The sequence below is a fragment of the Hyla sarda genome, unplaced genomic scaffold (genome assembly GCF_029499605.1).
Source record: "Hyla sarda isolate aHylSar1 unplaced genomic scaffold, aHylSar1.hap1 scaffold_2370, whole genome shotgun sequence".
NCBI lineage: Eukaryota > Metazoa > Chordata > Amphibia > Anura > Hylidae > Hyla > Hyla sarda.
In genome coordinates, this window is record NW_026609055.1 from 1 (window position 1) to 23,751 (window position 23,751).

Genomic DNA, 23,751 nt, shown 5'->3' on the forward strand with positions numbered 1-23,751 from the left:
CATCACCAAACAGCTCCATAGTCACATACACAGCAAAGGAGAGATGTTGTTTACACCTAGTGATGTCAGTGGTATTGAGTGACATCACAGCACAGTGCTAAGGCTCCTGGGCCTGGACACAGCAGCGGCTGCAATATCTCAACGGAGAATACGTTTATATCTATGTGTGTGTGTGCGCATATATATATATATATATATATATATATATATATAGATATATATATATTTCTCCGCCGAAATCACTTTTAAACCCATTTCCACCTTTTTTTCCCTTCTCTTCCTCTTACTTTTTTTTCACGTTTTTTTACGTTTTTCTCCTTTTCGCCTCTTTTCTGGGCGTATTATTCTTCTTTTTCTCTTTTTTTTCGTCTAATGCATACCCCATCAGTGCAGCAATGCTTATTCAATACCGCCAGCAGATGGAGACACTGGGGGATAATTTTCTAAGGATTTATACTGATTTTTCCTGTCTGAATTTGTCGCACAGAAAGTTGCAGGCCAAATATGTGTGACATTTCTGCGACTTTAGCTTCTAGAGCATTTTTACAACATTATACATAGGTGCTGAATACATAAAAAGCGACTGTTCAGCGACAGACAAGTCGCATCGGCTGAAAGTAGGCCAGAATGTCAGTCCATGTTGGAGCAAGTTTAGATACAGTCTAAAGCATAGATCTCAAAGTCTGTGCACAGAATTTAGCAAGGGCCTCGCACCTTCTGATGCATCAGGTAGGTGCACAATAGCATAGCCTAACCCTCTGTACTTTGGTCTATATTGATGCGGGACATAGACAGCCAGCTGATGACCAATCCATTAGTGCAATGGATGGCTGGAAGCATTTGTCTTTGCCTTTGCAATACCACAGAAGCAATGCATGGTCAATGTACAGCAATGACACACCTGTGTGAACAGCCAGGAGACCCCCCCCCCCCCCATGTTATGTTACATAGTTACATAGTTAGTACGGTCGAAAAAAGACATATGTCCATCAAGTTCAACCAGGGAATTAAGGGGTAGGGGTGTGGCGCGATATTGGGGAAGGGATGAGATTTTATATTTCTTCATAAGCATTAATCTTATTTTGTCAATTAGGAACATTCAGCACCCACCCGCTATCAAGGCAGCTGCCTATCATGTCATGCCCTACCTGCACAGGTGTGCTGGCTACTCAAATGATCCAATTAAGGAGGCCATTTAGTCAGCAGCAGCAGAAGTCCTGTGCCTGGACGCTCCAACAGGGGCCAGACACAAGCAGAAGCAGAAGCAGCAGAAGCACCACCTTTTGTTTTTTTGGCTGCAGCAGCAGCAAGGCCCACAGGGCTGGCTAGCTGGCTAGCCAGCAAGCAGGTAGCAATGAAAGTAGGAATCTTTCTTTTTAACCCTGTAAGGGGGTGGTGCACTGTACCCGAAGATACTGCCATATCGGGTCAATGCATAGGGCGACGGAAGCAAGCTTCGAAATCGGCCCCCGTTCTCAAAAATCCATTTAATATATGGTCCCCAGATAGGGGACGTATCAGATATTAAACTGATAAGAACAGATACTACACTTGATCTTAGCCAAAAGGCCGAGAAGCGATAACCGTGAAAGGGGCGGGCCCAACAAGGTCCCCTTCATGGGCACTATCACTGCTTGCTGTCAGGGAGGCTGCCAGACAATTTTCCATGCACACTCTGGGCTGGGGGGCAGTCAACCACCAGTACACACAGCAGAACCTAAACCCATACCATTATTGCTAAGCAGCAAGACAGGGGCCCATTGCACTCCCACGGGGCCTTTTTAAATGCAATCCATAACCCGGATTTGCCAGGAACCCTTCTTACTCCTCCTACTTGCATGTGACACTGGGCTTAGGATCTGCATAGGAAACACACACACAAGCACACACCTACCTTTGTTGCCTGCAGATGCCTCCTTGGCTGTCCCCAAACGGTATCAAACCAACACCCACGGGAAGCTGTAAGCATAGAGGACATGCCTGCACCCCATTGGACTTACCTGTGTGGGTTAAATCCGGGTTATTTGACAACCTATGGCGGTGATGGTTCTGCTCAGGCAGAGCAGTGCTGATGCTCCTCATAAAGCTGTCGCTGCTGTGAAGGTTCTAGGTGACATCACAAATCCCTATGGTTACATACACAACAAAGCTGGGTTGTTGTTGTTTACACTCTGCAAGGCCTGTGGAAGTGAGTGACATCATAGCACTGTAGTTCTGAGGGTTCAAGATGGATGCAACAATCTCCTGTTGCTTCTATGAAGGCCGTAATAGACGACATCACCAAACAGCTCCATAGTCACATACACAGCAAAGGAGAGATGTTGTTTACACCTAGTGATGTCAGTGGTATTGAGTGACATCACAGCACAGTGCTAAGGCTCCTGGGCCTGGACACAGCAGCGGCTGCAATATCTCAACGGAGAATACGTTTATATCTATGTGTGTGTGTGCGCATATATATATATATATATATATATATATATATATATATATATATATATTTCTCCGCCGAAATCACTTTTAAACCCATTTCCACCTTTTTTTCCCTTCTCTTCCTCTTACTTTTTTTTCACGTTTTTTTACGTTTTTCTCCTTTTCGCCTCTTTTCTGGGCGTATTATTCTTCTTTTTCTTCTTTTTTTTCGTCTAATGCATACCCCATCAGTGCAGCAATGCTTATTCAATACCGCCAGCAGATGGAGACACTGGGGGATAATTTTCTAAGGATTTATACTGATTTTTCCTGTCTGAATTTGTCGCACAGAAAGTTGCAGGCCAAATATGTGTGACATTTCTGCGACTTTAGCTTCTAGAGCATTTTTACAACATTATACATAGGTGCTGAATACATAAAAAGCGACTGTTCAGCGACAGACAAGTCGCATCGGCTGAAAGTAGGCCAGAATGTCAGTCCATGTTGGAGCAAGTTTAGATACAGTCTAAAGCATAGATCTCAAAGTCTGTGCACAGAATTTAGCAAGGGCCTCGCACCTTCTGATGCATCAGGTAGGTGCACAATAGCATAGCCTAACCCTCTGTACTTTGGTCTATATTGATGCGGGACATAGACAGCCAGCTGATGACCAATCCATTAGTGCAATGGATGGCTGGAAGCATTTGTCTTTGCCTTTGCAATACCACAGAAGCAATGCATGGTCAATGTACAGCAATGACACACCTGTGTGAACAGCCAGGAGACCCCCCCCCCCCCATGTTATGTTACATAGTTACATAGTTAGTACGGTCGAAAAAAGACATATGTCCATCAAGTTCAACCAGGGAATTAAGGGGTAGGGGTGTGGCGCGATATTGGGGAAGGGATGAGATTTTATATTTCTTCATAAGCATTAATCTTATTTTGTCAATTAGGAACATTCAGCACCCACCCGCTATCAAGGCAGCTGCCTATCATGTCATGCCCTACCTGCACAGGTGTGCTGGCTACTCAAATGATCCAATTAAGGAGGCCATTTAGTCAGCAGCAGCAGAAGTCCTGTGCCTGGACGCTCCAACAGGGGCCAGACACAAGCAGAAGCAGAAGCAGCAGAAGCACCACCTTTTGTTTTTTTGGCTGCAGCAGCAGCAAGGCCCACAGGGCTGGCTAGCTGGCTAGCCAGCAAGCAGGTAGCAATGAAAGTAGGAATCTTTCTTTTTAACCCTGTAAGGGGGTGGTGCACTGTACCCGAAGATACTGCCATATCGGGTCAATGCATAGGGCGACGGAAGCAAGCTTCGAAATCGGCCCCCGTTCTCAAAAATCCATTTAATATATGGTCCCCAGATAGGGGACGTATCAGATATTAAACTGATAAGAACAGATACTACACTTGATCTTAGCCAAAAGGCCGAGAAGCGATAACCGTGAAAGGGGCGGGCCCAACAAGGTCCCCTTCATGGGCACTATCACTGCTTGCTGTCAGGGAGGCTGCCAGACAATTTTCCATGCACACTCTGGGCTGGGGGGCAGTCAACCACCAGTACACACAGCAGAACCTAAACCCATACCATTATTGCTAAGCAGCAAGACAGGGGCCCATTGCACTCCCACGGGGCCTTTTTAAATGCAATCCATAACCCGGATTTGCCAGGAACCCTTCTTACTCCTCCTACTTGCATGTGACACTGGGCTTAGGATCTGCATAGGAAACACACACACAAGCACACACCTACCTTTGTTGCCTGCAGATGCCTCCTTGGCTGTCCCCAAACGGTATCAAACCAACACCCACGGGAAGCTGTAAGCATAGAGGACATGCCTGCACCCCATTGGACTTACCTGTGTGGGTTAAATCCGGGTTATTTGACAACCTATGGCGGTGATGGTTCTGCTCAGGCAGAGCAGTGCTGATGCTCCTCATAAAGCTGTCGCTGCTGTGAAGGTTCTAGGTGACATCACAAATCCCTATGGTTACATACACAACAAAGCTGGGTTGTTGTTGTTTACACTCTGCAAGGCCTGTGGAAGTGAGTGACATCATAGCACTGTAGTTCTGAGGGTTCAAGATGGATGCAACAATCTCCTGTTGCTTCTATGAAGGCCGTAATAGACGACATCACCAAACAGCTCCATAGTCACATACACAGCAAAGGAGAGATGTTGTTTACACCTAGTGATGTCAGTGGTATTGAGTGACATCACAGCACAGTGCTAAGGCTCCTGGGCCTGGACACAGCAGCGGCTGCAATATCTCAACGGAGAATACGTTTATATCTATGTGTGTGTGTGCGCATATATATATATATATATATATATATATATATATATATATATATATATATATTTCTCCGCCGAAATCACTTTTAAACCCATTTCCACCTTTTTTTCCCTTCTCTTCCTCTTACTTTTTTTTCACGTTTTTTTACGTTTTTCTCCTTTTCGCCTCTTTTCTGGGCGTATTATTCTTCTTTTTCTTCTTTTTTTTCGTCTAATGCATACCCCATCAGTGCAGCAATGCTTATTCAATACCGCCAGCAGATGGAGACACTGGGGGATAATTTTCTAAGGATTTATACTGATTTTTCCTGTCTGAATTTGTCGCACAGAAAGTTGCAGGCCAAATATGTGTGACATTTCTGCGACTTTAGCTTCTAGAGCATTTTTACAACATTATACATAGGTGCTGAATACATAAAAAGCGACTGTTCAGCGACAGACAAGTCGCATCGGCTGAAAGTAGGCCAGAATGTCAGTCCATGTTGGAGCAGGTTTAGATACAGTCTAAAGCATAGATCTCAAAGTCTGTGCACAGAATTTAGCAAGGGCCTCGCACCTTCTGATGCATCAGGTAGGTGCACAATAGCATAGCCTAACCCTCTGTACTTTGGTCTATATTGATGCGGGACATAGACAGCCAGCTGATGACCAATCCATTAGTGCAATGGATGGCTGGAAGCATTTGTCTTTGCCTTTGCAATACCACAGAAGCAATGCATGGTCAATGTACAGCAATGACACACCTGTGTGAACAGCCAGGAGACCCCCCCCCCCATGTTATGTTACATAGTTACATAGTTAGTACGGTCGAAAAAAGACATATGTCCATCAAGTTCAACCAGGGAATTAAGGGGTAGGGGTGTGGCGCGATATTGGGGAAGGGATGAGATTTTATATTTCTTCATAAGCATTAATCTTATTTTGTCAATTAGGAACATTCAGCACCCACCCGCTATCAAGGCAGCTGCCTATCATGTCATGCCCTACCTGCACAGGTGTGCTGGCTACTCAAATGATCCAATTAAGGAGGCCATTTAGTCAGCAGCAGCAGAAGTCCTGTGCCTGGACGCTCCAACAGGGGCCAGACACAAGCAGAAGCAGAAGCAGCAGAAGCAGCAGCAGCACCACCTTTTGTTTTTTGGCTGCAGCAGCAGCAAGGCCCACAGGGCTGGCTAGCTGGCTAGCCAGCAAGCAGGTAGCAATGAAAGTAGGAATCTTTCTTTTTAACCCTGTAAGGGGGTGGTGCACTGTACCCGAAGATACTGCCATATCGGGTCAATGCATAGGGCGACGGAAGCAAGCTTCGAAATCGGCCCCCGTTCTCAAAAATCCATTTAATATATGGTCCCCAGATAGGGGACGTATCAGATATTAAACTGATAAGAACAGATACTACACTTGATCTTAGCCAAAAGGCCGAGAAGCGATAACCGTGAAAGGGGCGGGCCCAACAAGGTCCCCTTCATGGGCACTATCACTGCTTGCTGTCAGGGAGGCTGCCAGACAATTTTCCATGCACACTCTGGGCTGGGGGGCAGTCAACCACCAGTACACACAGCAGAACCTAAACCCATACCATTATTGCTAAGCAGCAAGACAGGGGCCCATTGCACTCCCACGGGGCCTTTTTAAATGCAATCCATAACCCGGATTTGCCAGGAACCCTTCTTACTCCTCCTACTTGCATGTGACACTGGGCTTAGGATCTGCATAGGAAACACACACACAAGCACACACCTACCTTTGTTGCCTGCAGATGCCTCCTTGGCTGTCCCCAAACGGTATCAAACCAACACCCACGGGAAGCTGTAAGCATAGAGGACATGCCTGCACCCCATTGGACTTACCTGTGTGGGTTAAATCCGGGTTATTTGACAACCTATGGCGGTGATGGTTCTGCTCAGGCAGAGCAGTGCTGATGCTCCTCATAAAGCTGTCGCTGCTGTGAAGGTTCTAGGTGACATCACAAATCCCTATGGTTACATACACAACAAAGCTGGGTTGTTGTTGTTTACACTCTGCAAGGCCTGTGGAAGTGAGTGACATCATAGCACTGTAGTTCTGAGGGTTCTAGATGGATGCAACAATCTCCTGTTGCTTCTATGAAGGCCGTAATAGACGACATCACCAAACAGCTCCATAGTCACATACACAGCAAAGGAGAGATGTTGTTTACACCTAGTGATGTCAGTGGTATTGAGTGACATCACAGCACAGTGCTAAGGCTCCTGGGCCTGGACACAGCAGCGGCTGCAATATCTCAACGTAGAATACGTTTATATCTATGTGTGTGTGTGCGCATATATATATATATATATATATATATATATATATATATATATATTTCTCCGCCGAAATCACTTTTAAACCCATTTCCACCTTTTTTTCCCTTCTCTTCCTCTTACTTTTTTTTCACGTTTTTTTACGTTTTTCTCCTTTTCGCCTCTTTTCTGGGCGTATTATTCTTCTTTTTCTTCTTTTTTTTCGTCTAATGCATACCCCATCAGTGCAGCAATGCTTATTCAATACCGCCAGCAGATGGAGACACTGGGGGATAATTTTCTAAGGATTTATACTGATTTTTCCTGTCTGAATTTGTCGCACAGAAAGTTGCAGGCCAAATATGTGTGACATTTCTGCGACTTTAGCTTCTAGAGCATTTTTACAACATTATACATAGGTGCTGAATACATAAAAAGCGACTGTTCAGCGACAGACAAGTCGCATCGGCTGAAAGTAGGCCAGAATGTCAGTCCATGTTGGAGCAGGTTTAGATACAGTCTAAAGCATAGATCTCAAAGTCTGTGCACAGAATTTAGCAAGGGCCTCGCACCTTCTGATGCATCAGGTAGGTGCACAATAGCATAGCCTAACCCTCTGTACTTTGGTCTATATTGATGCGGGACATAGACAGCCAGCTGATGACCAATCCATTAGTGCAATGGATGGCTGGAAGCATTTGTCTTTGCCTTTGCAATACCACAGAAGCAATGCATGGTCAATGTACAGCAATGACACACCTGTGTGAACAGCCAGGAGACCCCCCCCCCCCCATGTTATGTTACATAGTTACATAGTTAGTACGGTCGAAAAAAGACATATGTCCATCAAGTTCAACCAGGGAATTAAGGGGTAGGGGTGTGGCGCGATATTGGGGAAGGGATGAGATTTTATATTTCTTCATAAGCATTAATCTTATTTTGTCAATTAGGAACATTCAGCACCCACCCGCTATCAAGGCAGCTGCCTATCATGTCATGCCCTACCTGCACAGGTGTGCTGGCTACTCAAATGATCCAATTAAGGAGGCCATTTAGTCAGCAGCAGCAGAAGTCCTGTGCCTGGACGCTCCAACAGGGGCCAGACACAAGCAGAAGCAGAAGCAGCAGAAGCAGCAGCAGCACCACCTTTTGTTTTTTGGCTGCAGCAGCAGCAAGGCCCACAGGGCTGGCTAGCTGGCTAGCCAGCAAGCAGGTAGCAATGAAAGTAGGAATCTTTCTTTTTAACCCTGTAAGGGGGTGGTGCACTGTACCCGAAGATACTGCCATATCGGGTCAATGCATAGGGCGACTGAAGCAAGCTTCAAATCGGCCCCCGTTCTCAAAAATCCATTTAATATATGGTCCCCAGATAGGGGACGTATCAGATATTAAACTGATAAGAACAGATACTACACTTGATCTTAGCCAAAAGGCCGAGAAGCGATAACCGTGAAAGGGGCGGGCCCAACAAGGTCCCCTTCATGGGCACTATCACTGCTTGCTGTCAGGGAGGCTGCCAGACAATTTTCCATGCACACTCTGGGCTGGGGGGCAGTCAACCACCAGTACACACAGCAGAACCTAAACCCATACCATTATTGCTAAGCAGCAAGACAGGGGCCCATTGCACTCCCACGGGGCCTTTTTAAATGCAATCCATAACCCGGATTTGCCAGGAACCCTTCTTACTCCTCCTACTTGCATGTGACACTGGGCTTAGGATCTGCATAGGAAACACACACACAAGCACACACCTACCTTTGTTGCCTGCAGATGCCTCCTTGGCTGTCCCCAAACGGTATCAAACCAACACCCACGGGAAGCTGTAAGCATAGAGGACATGCCTGCACCCCATTGGACTTACCTGTGTGGGTTAAATCCGGGTTATTTGACAACCTATGGCGGTGATGGTTCTGCTCAGGCAGAGCAGTGCTGATGCTCCTCATAAAGCTGTCGCTGCTGTGAAGGTTCTAGGTGACATCACAAATCCCTATGGTTACATACACAACAAAGCTGGGTTGTTGTTGTTTACACTCTGCAAGGCCTGTGGAAGTGAGTGACATCATAGCACTGTAGTTCTGAGGGTTCAAGATGGATGCAACAATCTCCTGTTGCTTCTATGAAGGCCGTAATAGACGACATCACCAAACAGCTCCATAGTCACATACACAGCAAAGGAGAGATGTTGTTTACACCTAGTGATGTCAGTGGTATTGAGTGACATCACAGCACAGTGCTAAGGCTCCTGGGCCTGGACACAGCAGCGGCTGCAATATCTCAACGGAGAATACGTTTATATCTATGTGTGTGTGTGCGCATATATATATATATATATATATATATATATATATATATATATATTTCTCCGCCGAAATCACTTTTAAACCCATTTCCACCTTTTTTTCCCTTCTCTTCCTCTTACTTTTTTTTCACGTTTTTTTACGTTTTTCTCCTTTTCGCCTCTTTTCTGGGCGTATTATTCTTCTTTTTCTTCTTTTTTTTCGTCTAATGCATACCCCATCAGTGCAGCAATGCTTATTCAATACCGCCAGCAGATGGAGACACTGGGGGATAATTTTCTAAGGATTTATACTGATTTTTCCTGTCTGAATTTGTCGCACAGAAAGTTGCAGGCCAAATATGTGTGACATTTCTGCGACTTTAGCTTCTAGAGCATTTTTACAACATTATACATAGGTGCTGAATACATAAAAAGCGACTGTTCAGCGACAGACAAGTCGCATCGGCTGAAAGTAGGCCAGAATGTCAGTCCATGTTGGAGCAGGTTTAGATACAGTCTAAAGCATAGATCTCAAAGTCTGTGCACAGAATTTAGCAAGGGCCTCGCACCTTCTGATGCATCAGGTAGGTGCACAATAGCATAGCCTAACCCTCTGTACTTTGGTCTATATTGATGCGGGACATAGACAGCCAGCTGATGACCAATCCATTAGTGCAATGGATGGCTGGAAGCATTTGTCTTTGCCTTTGCAATACCACAGAAGCAATGCATGGTCAATGTACAGCAATGACACACCTGTGTGAACAGCCAGGAGACCCCCCCCCCCCCCATGTTATGTTACATAGTTACATAGTTAGTACGGTCGAAAAAAGACATATGTCCATCAAGTTCAACCAGGGAATTAAGGGGTAGGGGTGTGGCGCGATATTGGGGAAGGGATGAGATTTTATATTTCTTCATAAGCATTAATCTTTTTTTGTCAATTAGGAACATTCAGCACCCACCCGCTATCAAGGCAGCTGCCTATCATGTCATGCCCTACCTGCACAGGTGTGCTGGCTACTCAAATGATCCAATTAAGGAGGCCATTTAGTCAGCAGCAGCAGAAGTCCTGTGCCTGGACGCTCCAACAGGGGCCAGACACAAGCAGAAGCAGAAGCAGCAGAAGCAGCAGCAGCACCACCTTTTGTTTTTTGGCTGCAGCAGCAGCAAGGCCCACAGGGCTGGCTAGCTGGCTAGCCAGCAAGCAGGTAGCAATGAAAGTAGGAATCTTTCTTTTTAACCCTGTAAGGGGGTGGTGCACTGTACCCGAAGATACTGCCATATCGGGTCAATGCATAGGGCGACGGAAGCAAGCTTCGAAATCGGCCCCCGTTCTCAAAAATCCATTTAATATATGGTCCCCAGATAGGGGACGTATCAGATATTAAACTGATAAGAACAGATACTACACTTGATCTTAGCCAAAAGGCCGAGAAGCGATAACCGTGAAAGGGGCGGGCCCAACAAGGTCCCCTTCATGGGCACTATCACTGCTTGCTGTCAGGGAGGCTGCCAGACAATTTTCCATGCACACTCTGGGCTGGGGGGCAGTCAACCACCAGTACACACAGCAGAACCTAAACCCATACCATTATTGCTAAGCAGCAAGACAGGGGCCCATTGCACTCCCACGGGGCCTTTTTAAATGCAATCCATAACCCGGATTTGCCAGGAACCCTTCTTACTCCTCCTACTTGCATGTGACACTGGGCTTAGGATCTGCATAGGAAACACACACACAAGCACACACCTACCTTTGTTGCCTGCAGATGCCTCCTTGGCTGTCCCCAAACGGTATCAAACCAACACCCACGGGAAGCTGTAAGCATAGAGGACATGCCTGCACCCCATTGGACTTACCTGTGTGGGTTAAATCCGGGTTATTTGACAACCTATGGCGGTGATGGTTCTGCTCAGGCAGAGCAGTGCTGATGCTCCTCATAAAGCTGTCGCTGCTGTGAAGGTTCTAGGTGACATCACAAATCCCTATGGTTACATACACAACAAAGCTGGGTTGTTGTTGTTTACACTCTGCAAGGCCTGTGGAAGTGAGTGACATCATAGCACTGTAGTTCTGAGGGTTCAAGATGGATGCAACAATCTCCTGTTGCTTCTATGAAGGCCGTAATAGACGACATCACCAAACAGCTCCATAGTCACATACACAGCAAAGGAGAGATGTTGTTTACACCTAGTGATGTCAGTGGTATTGAGTGACATCACAGCACAGTGCTAAGGCTCCTGGGCCTGGACACAGCAGCGGCTGCAATATCTCAACGGAGAATACGTTTATATCTATGTGTGTGTGTGCGCATATATATATATATATATATATATATATATATATATATATATATATATATTTCTCCGCCGAAATCACTTTTAAACCCATTTCCACCTTTTTTTCCCTTCTCTTCCTCTTACTTTTTTTTCACGTTTTTTTACGTTTTTCTCCTTTTCGCCTCTTTTCTGGGCGTATTATTCTTCTTTTTCTTCTTTTTTTTCGTCTAATGCATACCCCATCAGTGCAGCAATGCTTATTCAATACCGCCAGCAGATGGAGACACTGGGGGATAATTTTCTAAGGATTTATACTGATTTTTCCTGTCTGAATTTGTCGCACAGAAAGTTGCAGGCCAAATATGTGTGACATTTCTGCGACTTTAGCTTCTAGAGCATTTTTACAACATTATACATAGGTGCTGAATACATAAAAAGCGACTGTTCAGCGACAGACAAGTCGCATCGGCTGAAAGTAGGCCAGAATGTCAGTCCATGTTGGAGCAGGTTTAGATACAGTCTAAAGCATAGATCTCAAAGTCTGTGCACAGAATTTAGCAAGGGCCTCGCACCTTCTGATGCATCAGGTAGGTGCACAATAGCATAGCCTAACCCTCTGTACTTTGGTCTATATTGATGCGGGACATAGACAGCCAGCTGATGACCAATCCATTAGTGCAATGGATGGCTGGAAGCATTTGTCTTTGCCTTTGCAATACCACAGAAGCAATGCATGGTCAATGTACAGCAATGACACACCTGTGTGAACAGCCAGGAGACCCCCCCCCCCCCATGTTATGTTACATAGTTACATAGTTAGTACGGTCGAAAAAAGACATATGTCCATCAAGTTCAACCAGGGAATTAAGGGGTAGGGGTGTGGCGCGATATTGGGGAAGGGATGAGATTTTATATTTCTTCATAAGCATTAATCTTATTTTGTCAATTAGGAACATTCAGCACCCACCCGCTATCAAGGCAGCTGCCTATCATGTCATGCCCTACCTGCACAGGTGTGCTGGCTACTCAAATGATCCAATTAAGGAGGCCATTTAGTCAGCAGCAGCAGAAGTCCTGTGCCTGGACGCTCCAACAGGGGCCAGACACAAGCAGAAGCAGAAGCAGCAGAAGCAGCAGCAGCACCACCTTTTGTTTTTTGGCTGCAGCAGCAGCAAGGCCCACAGGGCTGGCTAGCTGGCTAGCCAGCAAGCAGGTAGCAATGAAAGTAGGAATCTTTCTTTTTAACCCTGTAAGGGGGTGGTGCACTGTACCCGAAGATACTGCCATATCGGGTCAATGCATAGGGCGACGGAAGCAAGCTTCGAAATCGGCCCCCGTTCTCAAAAATCCATTTAATATATGGTCCCCAGATAGGGGACGTATCAGATATTAAACTGATAAGAACAGATACTACACTTGATCTTAGCCAAAAGGCCGAGAAGCGATAACCGTGAAAGGGGCGGGCCCAACAAGGTCCCCTTCATGGGCACTATCACTGCTTGCTGTCAGGGAGGCTGCCAGACAATTTTCCATGCACACTCTGGGCTGGGGGGCAGTCAACCACCAGTACACACAGCAGAACCTAAACCCATACCATTATTGCTAAGCAGCAAGACAGGGGCCCATTGCACTCCCACGGGGCCTTTTTAAATGCAATCCATAACCCGGATTTGCCAGGAACCCTTCTTACTCCTCCTACTTGCATGTGACACTGGGCTTAGGATCTGCATAGGAAACACACACACAAGCACACACCTACCTTTGTTGCCTGCAGATGCCTCCTTGGCTGTCCCCAAACGGTATCAAACCAACACCCACGGGAAGCTGTAAGCATAGAGGACATGCCTGCACCCCATTGGACTTACCTGTGTGGGTTAAATCCGGGTTATTTGACAACCTATGGCGGTGATGGTTCTGCTCAGGCAGAGCAGTGCTGATGCTCCTCATAAAGCTGTCGCTGCTGTGAAGGTTCTAGGTGACATCACAAATCCCTATGGTTACATACACAACAAAGCTTGGTTGTTGTTGTTTACACTCTGCAAGGCCTGTGGAAGTGAGTGACATCATAGCACTGTAGTTCTGAGGGTTCAAGATGGATGCAACAATCTCCTGTTGCTTCTATGAAGGCCGTAATAGACGACATCACCAAACAGCTCCATAGTCACATACACAGCAAAGGAGAGATGTTGTTTACACCTAGTGATGTCAGTGGTATTGAGTGACATCACAGCACAGTGCTAAGGCTCCTGGGCCTGGACACAGCAGCGGCTGCAATATCTCAACGGAGAATACGTTTATATCTATGTGTGTGTGTGCGCATATATATATATATATATATATATATATATATATATATATTTCTCCGCCGAAATCACTTTTAAACCCATTTCCACCTTTTTTTCCCTTCTCTTCCTCTTACTTTTTTTTCACGTTTTTTTACGTTTTTCTCCTTTTCGCCTCTTTTCTGGGCGTATTATTCTTCTTTTTCTTCTTTTTTTTCGTCTAATGCATACCCCATCAGTGCAGCAATGCTTATTCAATACCGCCAGCAGATGGAGACACTGGGGGATAATTTTCTAAGGATTTATACTGATTTTTCCTGTCTGAATTTGTCGCACAGAAAGTTGCAGGCCAAATATGTGTGACATTTCTGCGACTTTAGCTTCTAGAGCATTTTTACAACATTATACATAGGTGCTGAATACATAAAAAGCGACTGTTCAGCGACAGACAAGTCGCATCGGCTGAAAGTAGGCCAGAATGTCAGTCCATGTTGGAGCAGGTTTAGATACAGTCTAAAGCATAGATCTCAAAGTCTGTGCACAGAATTTAGCAAGGGCCTCGCACCTTCTGATGCATCAGGTAGGTGCACAATAGCATAGCCTAACCCTCTGTACTTTGGTCTATATTGATGCGGGACATAGACAGCCAGCTGATGACCAATCCATTAGTGCAATGGATGGCTGGAAGCATTTGTCTTTGCCTTTGCAATACCACAGAAGCAATGCATGGTCAATGTACAGCAATGACACACCTGTGTGAACAGCCAGGAGACCCCCCCCCCATGTTATGTTACATAGTTACATAGTTAGTACGGTCGAAAAAAGACATATGTCCATCAAGTTCAACCAGGGAATTAAGGGGTAGGGGTGTGGCGCGATATTGGGGAAGGGATGAGATTTTATATTTCTTCATAAGCATTAATCTTATTTTGTCAATTAGGAACATTCAGCACCCACCCGCTATCAAGGCAGCTGCCTATCATGTCATGCCCTACCTGCACAGGTGTGCTGGCTACTCAAATGATCCAATTAAGGAGGCCATTTAGTCAGCAGCAGCAGAAGTCCTGTGCCTGGACGCTCCAACAGGGGCCAGACACAAGCAGAAGCAGAAGCAGCAGAAGCAGCAGCAGCACCACCTTTTGTTTTTTGGCTGCAGCAGCAGCAAGGCCCACAGGGCTGGCTAGCTGGCTAGCCAGCAAGCAGGTAGCAATGAAAGTAGGAATCTTTCTTTTTAACCCTGTAAGGGGGTGGTGCACTGTACCCGAAGATACTGCCATATCGGGTCAATGCATAGGGCGACGGAAGCAAGCTTCGAAATCGGCCCCCGTTCTCAAAAATCCATTTAATATATGGTCCCCAGATAGGGGACGTATCAGATATTAAACTGATAAGAACAGATACTACACTTGATCTTAGCCAAAAGGCCGAGAAGCGATAACCGTGAAAGGGGCGGGCCCAACAAGGTCCCCTTCATGGGCACTATCACTGCTTGCTGTCAGGGAGGCTGCCAGACAATTTTCCATGCACACTCTGGGCTGGGGGGCAGTCAACCACCAGTACACACAGCAGAACCTAAACCCATACCATTATTGCTAAGCAGCAAGACAGGGGCCCATTGCACTCCCACGGGGCCTTTTTAAATGCAATCCATAACCCGGATTTGCCAGGAACCCTTCTTACTCCTCCTTCTTGCATGTGACACTGGGCTTAGGATCTGCATAGGAAACACACACACAAGCACACACCTACCTTTGTTGCCTGCAGATGCCTCCTTGGCTGTCCCCAAACGGTATCAAACCAACACCCACGGGAAGCTGTAAGCATAGAGGACATGCCTGCACCCCATTGGACTTACCTGTGTGGGTTAAATCCGGGTTATTTGACAACCTATGGCGGTGATGGTTCTGCTCAGGCAGAGCAGTGCTGATGCTCCTCATAAAGCTGTCGCTGCTGTGAAGGTTCTAGGTGACATCACAAATCCCTATGGTTACATACACAACAAAGCTGGGTTGTTGTTGTTTACACTCTGCAAGGCCTGTGGAAGTGAGTGACATCATAGCACTGTAGTTCTGAGGGTTCAAGATGGATGCAACAATCTCCTGTTGCTTCTATGAAGGCCGTAATAGACGACATCACCAAACAGCTCCATAGTCACATACACAGCAAAGGAGAGATGTTGTTTACACCTAGTGATGTCAGTGGTATTGAGTGACATCACAGCACAGTGCTAAGGCTCCTGGGCCTGGACACAGCAGCGGCTGCAATATCTCAACGGAGAATACGTTTATATCTATGTGTGTGTGTGCGCATATATATATATATATATATATATATATATATATATATATATATATATTTCTCCGCCGAAATCACTTTTAAACCCATTTCCACCTTTTTTTCCCTTCTCTTCCTCTTACTTTTTTTTCACGTTTTTTTACGTTTTTCTCCTTTTCGCCTCTTTTCTGGGCGTATTATTCTTCTTTTTCTTCTTTTTTTTCGTCTAATGCATACCCCATCAGTGCAGCAATGCTTATTCAATACCGCCAGCAGATGGAGACACTGGGGGATAATTTTCTAAGGATTTATACTGATTTTTCCTGTCTGAATTTGTCGCACAGAAAGTTGCAGGCCAAATATGTGTGACATTTCTGCGACTTTAGCTTCTAGAGCATTTTTACAACATTATACATAGGTGCTGAATACATAAAAAGCGACTGTTCAGCGACAGACAAGTCGCATCGGCTGAAAGTAGGCCAGAATGTCAGTCCATGTTGGAGCAGGTTTAGATACAGTCTAAAGCATAGATCTCAAAGTCTGTGCACAGAATTTAGCAAGGGCCTCGCACCTTCTGATGCATCAGGTAGGTGCACAATAGCATAGCCTAACCCTCTGTACTTTGGTCTATATTGATGCGGGACATAGACAGCCAGCTGATGACCAATCCATTAGTGCAATGGATGGCTGGAAGCATTTGTCTTTGCCTTTGCAATACCACAGAAGCAATGCATGGTCAATGTACAGCAATGACACACCTGTGTGAACAGCCAGGAGACCCCCCCCCCCCCATGTTATGTTACATAGTTACATAGTTAGTACGGTCGAAAAAAGACATATGTCCATCAAGTTCAACCAGGGAATTAAGGGGTAGGGGTGTGGCGCGATATTGGGGAAGGGATGAGATTTTATATTTCTTCATAAGCATTAATCTTATTTTGTCAATTAGGAACATTCAGCACCCACCCGCTATCAAGGCAGCTGCCTATCATGTCATGCCCTACCTGCACAGGTGTGCTGGCTACTCAAATGATCCAATTAAGGAGGCCATTTAGTCAGCAGCAGCAGAAGTCCTGTGCCTGGACGCTCCAACAGGGGCCAGACACAAGCAGAAGCAGAAGCAGCAGAAGCAGCAGCAGCACCACCTTTTGTTTTTTGGCTGCAGCAGCAGCAAGGCCCACAGGGCTGGCTAGCTGGCTAGCCAGCAAGCAGGTAGCAATGAAAGTAGGAATCTTTCTTTTTAACCCTGTAAGGGGGTGGTGCACTGTACCCGAAGATACTGCCATATCGGGTCAATGCATAGGGCGACGGAAGCAAGCTTCGAAATCGGCCCCCGTTCTCAAAAATCCATTTAATATATGGTCCCCAGATAGGGGACGTATCAGATATTAAACTGATAAGAACAGATACTACACTTGATCTTAGCCAAAAGGCCGAGAAGCGATAACCGTGAAAGGGGCGGGCCCAACAAGGTCCCCTTCATGGGCACTATCACTGCTTGCTGTCAGGGAGGCTGCCAGACAATTTTCCATGCACACTCTGGGCTGGGGGGCAGTCAACCACCAGTACACACAGCAGAACCTAAACCCATACCATTATTGCTAAGCAGCAAGACAGGGGCCCATTGCACTCCCACGGGGCCTTTTTAAATGCAATCCATAACCCGGATTTGCCAGGAACCCTTCTTACTCCTCCTACTTGCATGTGACACTGGGCTTAGGATCTGCATAGGAAACACACACACAAGCACACACCTACCTTTGTTGCCTGCAGATGCCTCCTTGGCTGTCCCCAAACGGTATCAAACCAACACCCACGGGAAGCTGTAAGCATAGAGGACATGCCTGCACCCCATTGGACTTACCTGTGTGGGTTAAATCCGGGTTATTTGACAACCTATGGCGGTGATGGTTCTGCTCAGGCAGAGCAGTGCTGATGCTCCTCATAAAGCTGTCGCTGCTGTGAAGGTTCTAGGTGACATCACAAATCCCTATGGTTACATACACAACAAAGCTGGGTTGTTGTTGTTTACACTCTGCAAGGCCTGTGGAAGTGAGTGACATCATAGCACTGTAGTTCTGAGGGTTCAAGATGGATGCAACAATCTCCTGTTGCTTCTATGAAGGCCGTAATAGACGACATCACCAAACAGCTCCATAGTCACATACACAGCAAAGGAGAGATGTTGTTTACACCTAGTGATGTCAGTGGTATTGAGTGACATCACAGCACAGTGCTAAGGCTCCTGGGCCTGGACACAGCAGCGGCTGCAATATCTCAACGGAGAATACGTTTATATCTATGTGTGTGTGTGCGCATATATATATATATATATATATATATATATATATATATATATATATTTCTCCGCCGAAATCACTTTTAAACCCATTTCCACCTTTTTTTCCCTTCTCTTCCTCTTACTTTTTTTTCACGTTTTTTTACGTTTTTCTCCTTTTCGCCTCTTTTCTGGGCGTATTATTCTTCTTTTTCTTCTTTTTTTTCGTCTAATGCATACCCCATCAGTGCAGCAATGCTTATTCAATACCGCCAGCAGATGGAGACACTGGGGGATAATTTTCTAAGGATTTATACTGATTTTTCCTGTCTGAATTTGTCGCACAGAAAGTTGCAGGCCAAATATGTGTGACATTTCTGCGACTTTAGCTTCTAGAGCATTTTTACAACATTATACATAGGTGCTGAATACATAAAAAGCGACTGTTCAGCGACAGACAAGTCGCATCGGCTGAAAGTAGGCCAGAATGTCAGTCCATGTTGGAGCAGGTTTAGATACAGTCTAAAGCATAGATCTCAAAGTCTGTGCACAGAATTTAGCAAGGGCCTCGCACCTTCTGATGCATCAGGTAGGTGCACAATAGCATAGCCTAACCCTCTGTACTTTGGTCTATATTGATGCGGGACATAGACAGCCAGCTGATGACCAATCCATTAGTGCAATGGATGGCTGGAAGCATTTGTCTTTGCCTTTGCAATACCACAGAAGCAATGCATGGTCAATGTACAGCAATGACACACCTGTGTGAACAGCCAGGAGACCCCCCCCCCCCATGTTATGTTACATAGTTACATAGTTAGTACGGTCGAAAAAAGACATATGTCCATCAAGTTCAACCAGGGAATTAAGGGGTAGGGGTGTGGCGCGATATTGGGGAAGGGATGAGATTTTATATTTCTTCATAAGCATTAATCTTATTTTGTCAATTAGGAACATTCAGCACCCACCCGCTATCAAGGCAGCTGCCTATCATGTCATGCCCTACCTGCACAGGTGTGCTGGCTACTCAAATGATCCAATTAAGGAGGCCATTTAGTCAGCAGCAGCAGAAGTCCTGTGCCTGGACGCTCCAACAGGGGCCAGACACAAGCAGAAGCAGAAGCAGCAGAAGCAGCAGCAGCACCACCTTTTGTTTTTTGGCTGCAGCAGCAGCAAGGCCCACAGGGCTGGCTAGCTGGCTAGCCAGCAAGCAGGTAGCAATGAAAGTAGGAATCTTTCTTTTTAACCCTGTAAGGGGGTGGTGCACTGTACCCGAAGATACTGCCATATCGGGTCAATGCATAGGGCGACGGAAGCAAGCTTCGAAATCGGCCCCCGTTCTCAAAAATCCATTTAATATATGGTCCCCAGATAGGGGACGTATCAGATATTAAACTGATAAGAACAGATACTACACTTGATCTTAGCCAAAAGGCCGAGAAGCGATAACCGTGAAAGGGGCGGGCCCAACAAGGTCCCCTTCATGGGCACTATCACTGCTTGCTGTCAGGGAGGCTGCCAGACAATTTTCCATGCACACTCTGGGCTGGGGGGCAGTCAACCACCAGTACACACAGCAGAACCTAAACCCATACCATTATTGCTAAGCAGCAAGACAGGGGCCCATTGCACTCCCACGGGGCCTTTTTAAATGCAATCCATAACCCGGATTTGCCAGGAACCCTTCTTACTCCTCCTACTTGCATGTGACACTGGGCTTAGGATCTGCATAGGAAACACACACACAAGCACACACCTACCTTTGTTGCCTGCAGATGCCTCCTTGGCTGTCCCCAAACGGTATCAAACCAACACCCACGGGAAGCTGTAAGCATAGAGGACATGCCTGCACCCCATTGGACTTACCTGTGTGGGTTAAATCCGGGTTATTTGACAACCTATGGCGGTGATGGTTCTGCTCAGGCAGAGCAGTGCTGATGCTCCTCATAAAGCTGTCGCTGCTGTGAAGGTTCTAGGTGACATCACAAATCCCTATGGTTACATACACAACAAAGCTGGGTTGTTGTTGTTTACACTCTGCAAGGCCTGTGGAAGTGAGTGACATCATAGCACTGTAGTTCTGAGGGTTCAAGATGGATGCAACAATCTCCTGTTGCTTCTATGAAGGCCGTAATAGACGACATCACCAAACAGCTCCATAGTCACATACACAGCAAAGGAGAGATGTTGTTTACACCTAGTGATGTCAGTGGTATTGAGTGACATCACAGCACAGTGCTAAGGCTCCTGGGCCTGGACACAGCAGCGGCTGCAATATCTCAACGGAGAATACGTTTATATCTATGTGTGTGTGTGCGCATATATATATATATATATATATATATATATATATATATTTCTCCGCCGAAATCACTTTTAAACCCATTTCCACCTTTTTTTCCCTTCTCTTCCTCTTACTTTTTTTTCACGTTTTTTTACGTTTTTCTCCTTTTCGCCTCTTTTCTGGGCGTATTATTCTTCTTTTTCTTCTTTTTTTTCGTCTAATGCATACCCCATCAGTGCAGCAATGCTTATTCAATACCGCCAGCAGATGGAGACACTGGGGGATAATTTTCTAAGGATTTATACTGATTTTTCCTGTCTGAATTTGTCGCACAGAAAGTTGCAGGCCAAATATGTGTGACATTTCTGCGACTTTAGCTTCTAGAGCATTTTTACAACATTATACATAGGTGCTGAATACATAAAAAGCGACTGTTCAGCGACAGACAAGTCGCATCGGCTGAAAGTAGGCCAGAATGTCAGTCCATGTTGGAGCAGGTTTAGATACAGTCTAAAGCATAGATCTCAAAGTCTGTGCACAGAATTTAGCAAGGGCCTCGCACCTTCTGATGCATCAGGTAGGTGCACAATAGCATAGCCTAACCCTCTGTACTTTGGTCTATATTGATGCGGGACATAGACAGCCAGCTGATGACCAATCCATTAGTGCAATGGATGGCTGGAAGCATTTGTCTTTGCCTTTGCAATACCACAGAAGCAATGCATGGTCAATGTACAGCAATGACACACCTGTGTGAACAGCCAGGAGACCCCCCCCCCCATGTTATGTTACATAGTTACATAGTTAGTACAGTCGAAAAAAGACATATGTCCATCAAGTTCAACCAGGGAATTAAGGGGTAGGGGTGTGGCGCGATATTGGGGAAGGGATGAGATTTTATATTTCTTCATAAGCATTAATCTTATTTTGTCAATTAGGAACATTCAGCACCCACCCGCTATCAAGGCAGCTGCCTATCATGTCATGCCCTACCTGCACAGGTGTGCTGGCTACTCAAATGATCCAATTAAGGAGGCCATTTAGTCAGCAGCAGCAGAAGTCCTGTGCCTGGACGCTCCAACAGGGGCCAGACACAAGCAGAAGCAGAAGCAGCAGAAGCAGCAGCAGCACCACCTTTTGTTTTTTGGCTGCAGCAGCAGCAAGGCCCACAGGGCTGGCTAGCTGGCTAGCCAGCAAGCAGGTAGCAATGAAAGTAGGAATCTTTCTTTTTAACCCTGTAAGGGGGTGGTGCACTGTACCCGAAGATACTGCCATATCGGGTCAATGCATAGGGCGACGGAAGCAAGCTTCGAAATCGGCCCCCGTTCTCAAAAATCCATTTAATATATGGTCCCCAGATAGGGGACGTATCAGATATTAAACTGATAAGAACAGATTTTTTTTTTTAACTTGACTACCCTTACGGGGGCAACTTTATTAAAAATTAAATAATGTTAACAAAATTGTGCAAATATGTCAATAAATACAGTTACATATAAATAACATATTTGCAACATATTATAACATAAAATGGGCACTTGGTGGCTTTACAAGATAGAATTCCATTCTTTTAAAAACCATTTTCTAGATAAAAGCGGAAATCTCTTCTTGTCTAAAAGATAGTACTGGTACATTTCATAAAAACAGATAGATAAAATGTCCTTCACAGATAAAACCTCATGCTTGAACAATAAAATATTCCTGGCCTTCCACAGAGCTGCCTTCACACAGTTTATGATCTTCCATGCAATAGTCTCTTGAGTCCGTGTTGGGCATTCCAGGCAACCATAAAAAACCACTGCAATATTTAAGTCTTTTAGTCCAGTTATCCTTTTTACCAGAGGGAGTATCTTTGTCCATATTTTCTGCGAGTAAAAACAAGTCCATATTAGATGGTGCACGGTCTCCTCTTGTCGGCATCCCTCCCTCGGGCAGGTTGCAGAGTTGGATAATCCTCTTCGGTGCTGGAATGCCCGGCATGGAAGACACTCGTGTGCGCAGCTCCAGGCCAGGTCCTTCTGTGAATTAAAAAGATAATTAATACTCAACATCTTCCAAATCTGTATACACTTCTGTTCGTTAAAATTTTTGATGGGAGTCACGGTACTGGTTTCTTTTATTTCCTTTAGTAGTTTTTTGCTATTGCACAGATCCTGAACACTTTTACCTTTAAAATTATATAAGTTTAAAATTTTTCCTAAAATCATGTATTGAGGGGGCAAATTCAAAGAATAAGGGCAACTTAAAACTGTAGAAAACCAGCCGTTCCTCCGCATAAAATAACCAGTATTAAAACGAACAAAATAAGACCAGTAGCTATCTTTAAAAACAGTAGTAAAACACATGCTAAAAAACTTTATTAAAAGGAAAGCTTTAAAATCTGGAAAATCCTTACCGCCCCTGGAGTTCGGTTTTATCACAATTTGTCTCTTTAATTTTTCGCTCTTAGAACTCCAAAAGAAAGTAAAACAAGCTTTTGTTATTTTCTTTAGAACCATTTCGGGGGGTGGGAAAACCAGACTTAAATACAATAAAATAGGTAAAAGCACCATTTTTGTAATTAAAACCTTCCCTTCCATTGTAAGTTCTCGCATGTTCCACATACATATTTTCTTATTTATTTTTTGAGCCACCAAGTCCCAGCTATTAAAACCATTATTAGACTCGTCAAAGGAGACACCTAAAATCTGCACCGACTCAGACACAGGAACGGGCACATCATACAAAGGCATTCCGCCTATGTTTAAAATGTTACTTTTGTTAAAATTGACTTTAAAACCGGAGGCACAATTAAAATATTGAATCTGTTTTAGCGTCTTCTGAAGCGATGGGGTGTCCCTGCAAAACACCGCAACATCGTCCATGTACCCCACTACCTTCGCCTCTAGTCCCCCTCCTCCTGGCAGGGGGACTCCATGGATCTGCTTATCCTTTCGTATTGTACATAAAAGAGGCTCTATTGCGCAAATGAAGAGTAGTGGGGACAAGGGACACCCCTGCTTCACTCCGGAATTTAAAATCACGCCCTGTGTCTTAAAACCATTTATTAAAATTTTACTAGTACAGTTATCATAAAAAGCTCTAAGAGACAATAA

General features: G+C 45.2%; 9 non-coding genes and 1 pseudogene across 9 annotated transcripts; all 10 read right to left on the minus strand.

The window, feature by feature from the left end:
- Positions 1-1,390: 1,390 nt before the first annotated feature.
- On the minus strand, positions 1,391-1,581 carry LOC130322639 (U2 spliceosomal RNA). The gene has a single exon (XR_008868102.1). It is a non-coding gene; the product is annotated as a U2 spliceosomal RNA (small nuclear RNA).
- Positions 1,582-3,665: 2,084 nt separating this feature from the next.
- LOC130322651 (U2 spliceosomal RNA) lies at positions 3,666-3,856 on the minus strand. Its single transcript, XR_008868112.1, has one exon. It is a non-coding gene; the product is annotated as a U2 spliceosomal RNA (small nuclear RNA).
- A 2,094-nt stretch (positions 3,857-5,950) lies between these two features.
- Positions 5,951-6,141, minus strand: LOC130322653 (U2 spliceosomal RNA). Its single transcript, XR_008868113.1, has one exon. It is a non-coding gene; the product is annotated as a U2 spliceosomal RNA (small nuclear RNA).
- Positions 6,142-8,229: 2,088 nt separating this feature from the next.
- Positions 8,230-8,419, minus strand: LOC130322648 (U2 spliceosomal RNA). The gene has a single exon (XR_008868110.1). It is a non-coding gene; the product is annotated as a U2 spliceosomal RNA (small nuclear RNA).
- A 2,089-nt stretch (positions 8,420-10,508) lies between these two features.
- On the minus strand, positions 10,509-10,699 carry LOC130322655 (U2 spliceosomal RNA). Its single transcript, XR_008868114.1, has one exon. It is a non-coding gene; the product is annotated as a U2 spliceosomal RNA (small nuclear RNA).
- Positions 10,700-12,793: 2,094 nt separating this feature from the next.
- LOC130322656 (U2 spliceosomal RNA) lies at positions 12,794-12,984 on the minus strand. Its single transcript, XR_008868115.1, has one exon. It is a non-coding gene; the product is annotated as a U2 spliceosomal RNA (small nuclear RNA).
- A 2,081-nt stretch (positions 12,985-15,065) lies between these two features.
- LOC130322640 (U2 spliceosomal RNA) lies at positions 15,066-15,256 on the minus strand. Its single transcript, XR_008868103.1, has one exon. It is a non-coding gene; the product is annotated as a U2 spliceosomal RNA (small nuclear RNA).
- Positions 15,257-17,348: 2,092 nt separating this feature from the next.
- Positions 17,349-17,539, minus strand: LOC130322641 (U2 spliceosomal RNA). The gene has a single exon (XR_008868104.1). It is a non-coding gene; the product is annotated as a U2 spliceosomal RNA (small nuclear RNA).
- Positions 17,540-19,628: 2,089 nt separating this feature from the next.
- LOC130322642 (U2 spliceosomal RNA) lies at positions 19,629-19,819 on the minus strand. The gene has a single exon (XR_008868105.1). It is a non-coding gene; the product is annotated as a U2 spliceosomal RNA (small nuclear RNA).
- A 2,080-nt stretch (positions 19,820-21,899) lies between these two features.
- LOC130322650 (U2 spliceosomal RNA) lies at positions 21,900-22,104 on the minus strand (annotated as a pseudogene).
- Between the last annotated feature and the right edge of the window lie 1,647 nt (positions 22,105-23,751).